General features: G+C 28.5%; 1 protein-coding gene and 1 long non-coding RNA gene across 2 annotated transcripts in view; both read right to left on the bottom strand.

Annotated features, from left to right (window-relative positions):
• Window positions 1-11,970, bottom strand: part of LOC115034408 (G-protein coupled receptor Mth2-like) — a 161,282-nt gene that overhangs the window by 76,482 nt on the left and 72,830 nt on the right. The gene's annotated exons all lie outside the window — the stretch shown is intronic.
• Window positions 1,729-2,238, bottom strand: LOC115034409. The gene is made up of 2 exons (XR_003839770.1): window positions 2,067-2,238; window positions 1,729-1,976 (listed from the first exon to the last, which is right to left on the bottom strand). It is a non-coding gene; the product is annotated as an uncharacterized LOC115034409 (long non-coding RNA).

Raw genomic sequence — 11,970 nt, 5'->3', positions numbered from 1 at the left:
TGAAGTTAGCAGTGCAAAGGTAAAAAAATTCTAGCGTCAAAAATAAAGTCTAACAAACTTTGAAAGTTGTCTAACAATCTCTAACAACTCATTAACAAATTTTTTAGACTGTTTTAAAAGTTGATTGTTATCATTGCGCGGCTAAGTTCACAAGAGTTGGACGTTATGCATCGAATCCTCTTGTGTGGAAGACAGGCGTGGACAATGTGTATTGAGACTTCTCTGGAATAACACTGACGACGAGTCGATTCCATTTGGTCCTTATATAATATGATTTTGGTGTGATTCCTTCTTCTGATGTGCATCGATTAATACGTGATATTAAAGTATTGATATATTTTTTTATTTTGTGCATTGCGACAAAGGTACCGTTGGTAATTTATTGTGTTGTTTTTACCCAATGTCTTGACATAGAGATATAGAATAGGGTAAAGCATGCAGTTATTGGCACCAAGTAATTTTGTTTTTTATATAAAATGTTTGGTTATGAATTTTAGGGATATTTCTTTCTAAATTTAATTCAGAATTTGCACCACCAAGATATATAATAATAAGTAAAAATTAATGTATCAAGTATAAGACCCACCTGACTATGGTCCTTCTAAAAGTGAGACGTCACGACAGTCCTACTACTGTAATGTATGTGTTTAAAGGTATAATAAATTAATATTTCAAGTATTTGCTTATGTAATAAGATAACTCATACGCTTTGACTGAAAAAAAATATATTGCCGAAGTTCATACTGGCGTGCAAGTTGTGCATCGGATCCTCTTGTGTAAAAGAATGATGCTACGACGATTTTGTATGATTTTTGTGTAATCCCATCTTTTGATATTCATCGATTAATACGTTACATTCTAGTATTCATAGTATTCACATGCTGTGTTCATTATTTTATTTGATTTTATGAGGTGTGACATAGGTGCCGCTGGTAATTAATTGTGTTGTTTTTAACAATTGCCTTGATCGAAAGATTTTTGAAGTGGTCTTACAGTACCTATAATATGAGTTAACACGGTGTTGTCTAAATTTTTCTGATAATCGACTGCATTGGCGTCCGCAAGGGAGGGGGGGCTAACGGGATGAAGCCCCCCTCAATTACGGTATTCTGATTGTAAGCTGTGTTGGCGCAATGATGTATAGATATCATTACACAGCCCCCCCCTCCATTGAAAAATCCTTTCGTACGCCACTGATTGACTGTGTAGTTTTTACTAAACGTCTGATCGGAGAAGTGTTGAATATTAGATTTTATGTGTTACATGTGTCGCGTGTGTGTAAAAAGAGTGGGTATATTATATGTATATTGAATCATCCCACGTTCCATACGGTGGAATACATAAGCGCCAAAATCGCATCGTAAGAAAGTGCCAAAAACATAGGTACCTACTGTGTGCCATGGTTAATAAATATTAAATAACAGATATTGAATTTAGAACTATGAACTAAATTTTAGATATATATCCAAAATTGAAAGAGTTGTTTTTTGACAAAAGTAGCAAATGTTGTTATATTTTTCCGCTCGATATTTATTAAAAATTAATTTATATAAGATTAACCCAATAGACTTATAAAACGATTTTCAGCAAAAATTGGACATACAACGTTTGGCCTCATGTAATTATGGTGGCTTGTTATTGGCTACCAATTTATATTGTAGGGACACAAAATGTTGTCATAAAACATTCAAACACTATAAAATAAATAGAAAAATAATAAAGATACTATTATACAAAATGAGAAAATAATAGTATATTGAATCAAAAAAATAATGTGAATTCTAACAAGTTTTAATATATCGTGGCATATCAATGGCTACAACTTTTGCAAATCTCCTTGTAACATTCATTGTCGCTGTGATCATGGTCCAGGTGTTAGTTTTAGGGTTGTAAGAACTAAGATTCTACAGAATCTAAAATAGAAGCTCCGTCGTGACCACCGATGACATACAATAAACCACCTAATACAGCTACAGCTATATTAAGAAGGTATAACTAAATTAAATATATTTAAAAAATATGTTTAATATAATAATAATTAAGATATAATAAAAGAGAAGTTATACCAGCACCACGTCGACTCAAATGCATGTCCGGAATAGTATTCGGAGTGGTGGTCGATGCTCGAAGTCACTGCGGCGTATATAGGTATACGTATAGTATATATTACGTGTTTTGATTTGTATATTAAACACTTAGAGTATTAAGAGATATTTTCTCCTGGGTTCTATGTATGATTTTGAAGTGATTTAAAAACCACTATAATATCAAAATTTTTTATCTATGATTTGGGATGTGACTATTTTCGTATGCTCTCAAGAATCCCTACATCCTTACCAAGAGTACAAATAGTCAACTCGCCAACCGAACGTAATATACGCGTATAATACGAGATAATTAATTAGATATAATCAATAGTGATACTAAATGCTATAATAACTCAATATACTACATGATGGTATACCGTGAGGATATACCAATTAGCTGTAGAGGGGGTCTAGCCACCCCTACCAAAACTAGTTTTATGCTGTTTCACCTATATATAAACTAAAAAAAAAATATTGAAAATCATGCGGCAAATGAAAATAAAAATGTTGAAAGATCAAAATTTTTAGAAAATTAAACTCTATACAATGGCTATCTTCGATCGTTTCAAAAATAAAAATAAATTAAATTTTTTAACATTTTTATCCAACAATTTAATTCAATTAAAAAATAAAATATATGTAAGTAGTCCTTGTCTGTGTGAATCTAATAAAAAAAAAAAAAAGGATTTATGATAATTGTATTACCTCAGGTGATATCTTAACGGTAAATCCTCGCGAGACACTATACTAATTGGTATGATTGTATGAATCATAAATCATAATACTCTACCTATCTTATATACATTCAATTTTCATAATTGTTTTTCGAAAAATAAATTACATTTTAAATAATTACAATACCGTTAAATATTAATTTCTGTAAAAAAATTATTTAAATTAATGCATTTATTATTACTGCCAGCATCTCTTGTGGTACAGGTAAGGCTTTGACGTAATCGGATGAACAAAAATATTGTAAAGGAAGTTCTCGAATACCAAAAAACATAAACATTGTTTTCAGCCACTTACGTTTTCAATATTCAATGTATTATGTATAAAAATATTATTGTCCAAATATTACCCTATTATTAATATTAATTTTCTATAGTTACTGCAATACTTTTTATTCAAGTTTACACTACTATAGTAGTATTATTATTATAATAATCGTGTTAAGAATATTTATATGAATACATTTTTTTTTTTAGAATCTGAATGTGAACACTATTGGCTCTATCCATGATGAGAGATCTATACATCGTGTTCGAGAGAATAAATCGTCTGATTTGTGTTCTTAATTACTTCATTCGCTTAATTAATATATCATCGTGTCTGCTTATTCTAATTTATATGCCGCCATGGAATTTGAACTGACCTTATCGGTGTCTAAGGTCAATTGTGAACGAGTAATTAGAAAATTAAAAATTATCAAAAATCGTCTACGCCAGTGTTTCTCAACCTTTTTACTGTGGCGACCCCTTTTTTGAATTTCAATTTTTTAGCGAGCCCCTACATATATATTTTTTAAATACTATTAATAATCAATACGAAAATTTCTGTGCATTGTACACAGCATAAAATATAATAGTATATATAATATATATATATATATTATTTATCAACAAAATGTATACAAAATATTTACAGATACATTATAATACACACAGTTTTAATTCATACGCGACCCTAAATAATAAATTGGCGACCCCCTGGGGGGGTTGAGAAGCACTTCATAATATTATCCGATGACCGCTTAGATGCGTTTTTACTTTTTATTGATGTCTGTAGAAAAAGATATATTCAATGATTTAAAGTTTGAAGATATTTTGGACATTATTAAAAACTCATATCATCATATAGGTACTTTATCTAAATTATTGTCGTGAACATAATTAAAAAATATATTGTAATTATAAGATTTAATTTATCTTACCTACTCCTATATACTTAGTGTTACCTACCTATGTATAATAATAATTATTAAGAATAATATACTTTCTTTGTAATCAACATAGAAAAAGTTCTTAAATCCTAATTCTTGTACTACTATACTATTGAGGAAAATTTAATATTTTGTTAGTTTAAGTTGGGCCGATCAAATATACTGTAGGAAAATAGGCCGTTTTCTTACAGTGAGTAGTGGATCGAAACCCTTCCAGTCCAGCCCTGGTCATGCCTCCATAGCAGTATGATAACGAACAACGGTAAATACTAACGATAACAATACGTAGGTACTAGGTACAATCACGGTTAAAGATATATCTTTAACCGTGGGTACAATACGTAACTTATACACAGAATACAGATTTCTATAATATTGTATAGAAGTCTCGAGTCTATGACAAAATATGTCGCCAAAATAATTTTGTTTTTATTTCGAGGTCTCTAAGAAGTCACTAATATCTCAAAAGTAAATAACTAAATTTAAAATGTTCATACTTCATAATCTCATCAATAAGTTCATATTAAAAAGGATTTTTACGTCATCGGACGTACAAAAAAATTTTAAAGAAAGTTCTCGAGTGCCAAAAAACATAAACATTGTTTTCGGCCACTTGCGTTTTCTGCAATGTATACAAATATTATTGTCCAAATATTACCCTATTATTAATATAGATATTTTTGAAGTATTTTCTATAGTTACTGCATTACTTTTTATTCAAGTTTACACTACTGGTAGTATTATTATTATAATATTCGTGTTAAGGGAGCTGGAGCGTGATTTATTTTCGGTCGAAAACATAGCTCACGACTTCAATCACTACGCCCAATATAATCTTCTGATATTAATTTTGAAAGCAAATTTGAATTTGCCACTAAATTATCTATGCTTTGATCATTTCATTTTTCTAATTTTTTTTTTTTTGTTTTACTTAGATATTCACTAACAAAAAGAGTAAAAATAGAACATATTCATAATTCAAATTTAAATACATTGATATAGAATAAAAAAAATGTACGACAGTTAAAGCATAGTAAATTTAGAGGAGAATTCAAATCTGTTTTCAAAATTAAAATCGGAACATCCTACTGAGCGTAGTGATTGAAGTCAGAGGTAGTATTTTTTGAAAAAAAAAATGTTTGTCATTTTATAAAGAAATAAATGGTGACATGTGCATGCGCGTTAGTAAAAAGACAGAAATATTATGATGCCCCTGTACAACGTGATCGGTACTACGAATTACACACACTAATGTTCATCTACTTACAATACATACACAAGACCCAGATAAACAGAAATATAAAATGCCTAGTTTTTACTCCTTAGAATTGATTACGCACCAGCCCCCTTAAGAATATTTATATGAAAATATTTTTTTTCAGAATCTGAATGTGAACACTATTGGTTATTCTATCCATGATGAAAAAGCTATATAGGTACATCGTGCCCGAGAGATTGTCTGATTTGTGTTTTTATTTACTTCATTCGCTTAATTTACATGTGAACATTTCAAAAATATATAAACGTTATTTTTTACAGTATTTTAAGTTCAAATTTGGATGAAATTATAATATATTGTTCAATTAATTTATATAAAAATGATATCAATTATTATCATTATTATTGTATAAAAAAGCTTAGAACTTTTCTTATATATTTTTTAACTTACTTTCATATCGATCATTATATTTCAAATTTGTATATTATATTATTATGTAATTATAATATATTTTGTAAACTGTAGGTAAGTATCATAAGTATAAGGAATAGTAATCAAAGTCATATATAATGTATTAATATTGTATAAGAAAATTAATTACGTACATTTTTTAAATAAATATTAAGACGGTTGAAGCATACCATGTTTTAAGGAGTAGTGTTAAGGCATTTAATATTACATGTACATTTTGGCTGTGTCAATGTGTGAGAAGTAAATTTACATTAGTGTGTATAATCCGTTATCGCACTTTTCGCGACGAAATTTGAATTCCTAAATTTACGTATTATTTTGTACCGTCGTAACATTTATCGTATTTTCTCATTTCCGTGGTCTGAGGAAAATTTCTGAGCATGCAGGTAATATTTAATAATTTTACTGAGATACTTAGAAATGTTATAACACCCATACGCGCATGCACAAGTCAATGTACACGAAGAATACACTTTTGCTCTGGCTGTAGACATTTTATGTAAACAGTACCAAAAAAGTTATAGAAATTCACCTCGTTCAGATCAACTTATATTAATTTTTAAAAGATGAGCGTATTCGTTAGTCTATTTTCTAGGTTTGCTCGGAAATGGATTTATGACTTTATTTTTAGTTAATATAATATGATTCATAGTAAGTTTATATTTTTATCAAAATAAACTTATACTTGACTTAACTGTAGATAGTGACGAAATAAAAAATACAAGAATCCACTTACGAGCAAACTTAGAAAAGAGGAATACAAACTAAATGTTCTTTTCAAAATAGAAATCAAGCTACTGGAAGTTTGCTTAATTTTCTTTCGTATTTGTCCCTTTAGGAGGCTGAAGCATACCATGTTTTAAGGAGTAGTGTTTAGGCATTTAATATTACATGTACATTTTGGATGTGGCAATGTGTGAGAAGTAAAAGAACATAATTTATTCATTTACGGGTCCAATGCTTTTGACTTTCCAGAAAACTTTTTTTTTTTGAAATGTAGGGAAACTTTAGGGGAATCTTATATAAATACTTATAACTTTTAAACTAGTCGTTCTAAATTCTTTCAAAAAATATTCTACTTTAGAATATGAAACTAAAACTTGATGTTGTCTTTCAAAAAAGTAAAAACTTAAAAAAATATAAGGATAAAAAATATTTAAAAATATAATAATTTAATAAAAACATTGTTTTTTTAAAAACTTGAAACTATGTAAAAAAATATTTTCAAAAATATTAATACTTTTTGAAATAATGAGTGTTTCATGATAAAAGAATCACCTTGTATACAGTCAATATGTGTATAACAAACAATATTCCTATGCATGATGTTGAAGAAATTGATGATTAAGAAGACCAAGCATTATTGGCTGATAACAATCGCAATACAGATTTATCTTTGAAGAAAACAGAGAAACAAAAATTGAAAAATATTTATTTCAAAAAATGTACTATAATACAATTATTATTTATTTTAAAAAAAGTGTAGCCCTTTTTTTTTATTAAATTTTGAATAAATATTTCACATTTTGTGATTATAAAATCACATACAACAAAATTTAAATTAATTAATAATACATTTTGATAAACATACTTTTTTACAACTAATAATAAGATAAACAGTATACCTTTTTTACTTGTTCTTTAGTTATATCAATGATGTTAAATAAATATCACTTATTAGTCTTAAGTTGGTCTTTATTGCTAATTGTTCTTCAACATTTTTTTTTAATTTTTCAGTATAAAATGAAGTAGGTATTACAAAATTAATATTCTTACTTACTTGATATCATTAAAAAAATATTTAAATACAAATTGACTGTCAGGTTATTATTCTTAAATATTTTTAAGAATAAAAGTATTTAAGAATAATAACCTGACAGTCAATTTGTATTTAAATATTTTTTTAAAGTACTTTAAAAGTGCCAGCCATGATTTGTGAATATTTTAAATTATAACAAACTATAAATGGAATAGTTATTCGTCGTGGCTCGTTGGAATATCTAATTTCGTTCAAATTTTAGCTTAAAATATACATATATAACAAAAAACTGTATTTACATATTTTTTTTAGATTTAACAGTTACAATATGAACCAACTACTTATGAGAAACCCTGTTATACATTTTCAATTCTTAGCTATAAAAATATTTAATTTGATACATTTTTAACTACAAAATAATTTACCTAAACATCCAGTTATCGTGTACAAAAACACACAAAAAAAATAAATCATGGAAAAACCAATATTGTATAGTGATCGATGTTGAATTGACATATCTTTTTTTAAAAACGGCTTAGAATTTTTCTTATATATTTGTTATTAAGGGGGCTGGAGCGTGATTTATTTTCGGTCAAAAACATAGCTCACGACTTCAATCACTACGCCGAATATAATGTTCCGATATTAATTTTGAAAGCAAATTTGAATTTGTCACTAAATTATCTTTGCTTTGATAATTTCATTTTTCTGATTTTTATTTTTTTTCACTTAGAAATTTACTAACAAAAAGAGTAAAAATAGAACATATTCATAATTCAAATTTAAATACATTCATATAGAATATGAAAAATGTACGACAGTTAAAGCATAGTACATTTAGAAAAGAATTCAAATCTGTTTTCAAAATTAAGATCGGAACATCCTACTGAGCGTAGTGATTGAAGTCAGAGGTAGTATTTTTTGAAAAAAAAATGTTTGTCATTTTACAAAGCAATAAATTGTGACATGTGCATGCGTGTTAGTAAAAAGACAGAAGTATTATGATGCCCCTATGCAACGTGATCGGTACTACGAATTACACACACTAATGTTCATCTACTTACAAACATACACAAGACCCAGATAAACAGAAATATAAAATGCCTAGATTTTACTCCTTAGAATTGATTACGCTCCAGCCCCCTTAACTTACTTTTACATCGATCATTATTTTAAATTTTTATATTATGTAATTAAAATATATTTTGTAAACTGTAGGGAAAATATTATAAGTATAAGGGATCGTAATCAAATTCATATATAACGTATTAATTTTGTATAAGAAATTAAATAGGTACTTTTTTTAAATAAATATTAAGGCGGCTGAAGCATAACATGTTTTAAGGAGTAGTGTTTAGGCATTTAATATTACATGTACATTTTGGCTGTGTCGATGTGTGAGAAGTGAATAAAAATAATTTATTCATTTACGGGTCCAATGCTTTTGACTTTCCAGTAAACTTTTTTTTTTTAATGTTTTAATGTTTGGAAACTTAAAGGTAATCTTATATAAATACTTATTACTTTTAAAATAGTCGTCCCAAATTCGTTTTGTATGTAGAATAATATTCTCCTTTGGAATATGAAAATAAAACTCTATGTTGTTATTCAAAAAAGTAAAAACTTAAAAGAATATAAGGATAACAAATATTTATAAATATAAATTAATAAAAACTTGATTAGTATATTTTTATTTAAAAGTGTGTGCAATTTGAATTATTTACAATTATTATTTATTTTAAAAAAAGTGTAGGCCCTTTTTTTTTATTAAATTTTGAATGAATATTTGAGGTATATAATATAATTGAGGTAAATGATAACAATTTGTAGACAGTTGTAGTGTTGTTAAGTACCTAGTTTATTAAAATGTGCTTCAATAATTCGACCAAGTCAAAAATTACAAGTTTACTACACAGAGTGACATGAAGGTGCTTGTGGTGCATTGGAGTGAACACGTCCGAATACAGGCCATTTCGGGCTCCCTTTTATATTCGGGTCCCTGCTCCCCCTGCCTATTGATACGGTATCTCTTCTATAACGGATGTGGTCTATGTGGCCATCGACACGCACTTGCGACATTCCTAATCTATTCAGCGTATTTGCCATAATGTGCTGATAGCTAATTTATTATCTGTATCCCATATCCTATAGTCGTGCGAAAAGTGATATTGACGTTTCTGTGAATCACTAATCATTTGTCAACTATCACATCCTGGTCTATAGATTACGTATATTTATATATATATATATAAATATATTCATATGTATTTGTGGTAATGACAATTTCCATACCCTGTCAATAGATACGTGATTTGTGTCTTTAGGAATAATTATAATGTGGCTTTAAAATATTGTACTTGATTATTTGACAACCAGGTTGACCTTACTGTATTCGTATACTTGCAATTTGACTATTGCCAAATTGTTTAAGAAGGTCGTTTGCCTATTCGCTTATTCGACTCATTTATTCGCTTATTTAACTATTCATATATAATAACCATTATGTGTTGTGAATAAACGGATACTATCCGTTACACCTCCCCCCTAAAAAGTTCATTTTTATCGTCTAACCGAGAAAAATTAACTCAATTTGATTTTCCGTCACTTCAAGCACCTCCCTAAAAAGTTTACATTTATCATTCATTACATTTTATGTTTACATATGTTTGTTTACAATTTCATAAACTAGATACATTATTATCTTCAAAAAACATATAGTACAATACACAACATATTTCTTGTTACACTTGTTATATATTATTGACAAAGATACAAAGTACAATCCACAATGTATTTTGACATTACAATCAGTATTTGCATTTTTATCTATGTTAGTATTTTAACAATATTTCTTTTTAGTTTTACAATAATGATCTTATCTTAATGTTAATATTCCAATATAATATAAATTCCTTAATCTATTACAATATATTTTTTTTTTCATGCAAACATAAATATATATATATATATATATATATCGTTATTGTAATATATAACATCTTTGATGTATTAATTTGATAAGAAGCACACTCTGAGAATGGTGTTAGTCATTACTATTATTCATTGTTAATTTCTTTTCCCTCCAATTTGTATTGTAAAACATGTTTTTTGAATCTCATTTATATTTAAAATAAAGTTCTGATTTACTTAAATGTATATTTATTATATTTATTATATATCAATGTATTGACAAGGCGTCATACATTACAGTGGCGACAAGGATTCAAACGGATAAAAAAAAAAATTTTTTTTTTGAAATTACTCATGGTTGTAGTCTCCCTTCATGGCGAACGACGAGACACAGGCAAGCAATTCAGATAATTCTATCGCATCAGGAAACTCTAGTAATCCACAAATAATGTCGAGAAGCATTGGCACGGCGCCAGAATACAAAACCGGTGAAGCCTGGAACTTGTACATCGAACGGCTCGATCAGTTTTTTATTGCAAATTTTGTCGAAGAAGAGCGTAAAGTGTCAGTACTAATTACGGTAATCGGTGCCGACACGTATAAAATTCTACGAGAATTATGCGACCCAATTTTGCCAAATACATTGAATTACGAACAAGTATGTAATACTTTAAAAAAACAGTTTTCTCCTAAAGTAGCTGTATTTCGTGAGCGTACGAAATTTTATGAGTTAAAACAAAATAGCAACCAATCTATTAATGAATGGTACGTACACGTGAAGAAAGCAGCGATGAATTGCAATTTCGGAAATCACCTAATAGAGGCACTTAAAGATAAATTTGTTACGGGTTTGTCAAAAGGTCCAATACTGGACAGGCTGTGCGAAGAAGAACCAAATACAACCCTTATTGAACTGGTTGAAATCGCACAAAAAAAGAGAGGCATCCATCAGACAATCCAACGAAGTTTCCTTTCCAATTAACAAAGTACACCAATCATATCAAAAATCAAAGACGGTTAATGAGCGAGGAGCGGCAGGGCGTCAGCAGCATCAATCAAAGAGTAATCGACCAACTTCCAACCATCAACATTCACAGAAAGATACAAACCAGAAAAACAGTAAAAGTTCGTGTTTCCATTGTGGCAAGCAAAATCATGAATTTACCAGCTGTAAGTATAAGTCATATAAGTGTAAAATTTGTTCCAAGGTAGGGCATTTGGCAACTATATGTAAAAATAAAAAGTTGATAGGGAATGTAGAAGTTACTAATGGCAACCGTGTTGACGGCTTAGACGAATTTAATTTGTTTAACATGAAACCCGATACTCACATACCCCCTGAATTAATTTCAGTTGAAATTAATAATGTGACATTAACACTATTATCATTATTACATTTATTATCACTATTGTTATTACTTTTCCACTCATGTTTGAGGTTATGTTTAATAGTCGTAGTTGTGTTGTCTTGTACGTACGTGGGACGCACGTCGTTCCGTACTTACTGAATTATTATGTATGTGTAATGAAGTATTGAAAGTAATAAATTGTTGTAAACGAAAGTATTAGTTATTTCTTACAT

The sequence above is a fragment of the Acyrthosiphon pisum genome, chromosome X, assembly GCF_005508785.2.
Source record: "Acyrthosiphon pisum isolate AL4f chromosome X, pea_aphid_22Mar2018_4r6ur, whole genome shotgun sequence".
Classification (NCBI taxonomy): domain Eukaryota; kingdom Metazoa; phylum Arthropoda; class Insecta; order Hemiptera; family Aphididae; genus Acyrthosiphon; species Acyrthosiphon pisum.
The sequence above is the reverse complement of the archived record's forward strand: the minus strand, read 5'-3'. Positions and strand labels throughout refer to the sequence as shown.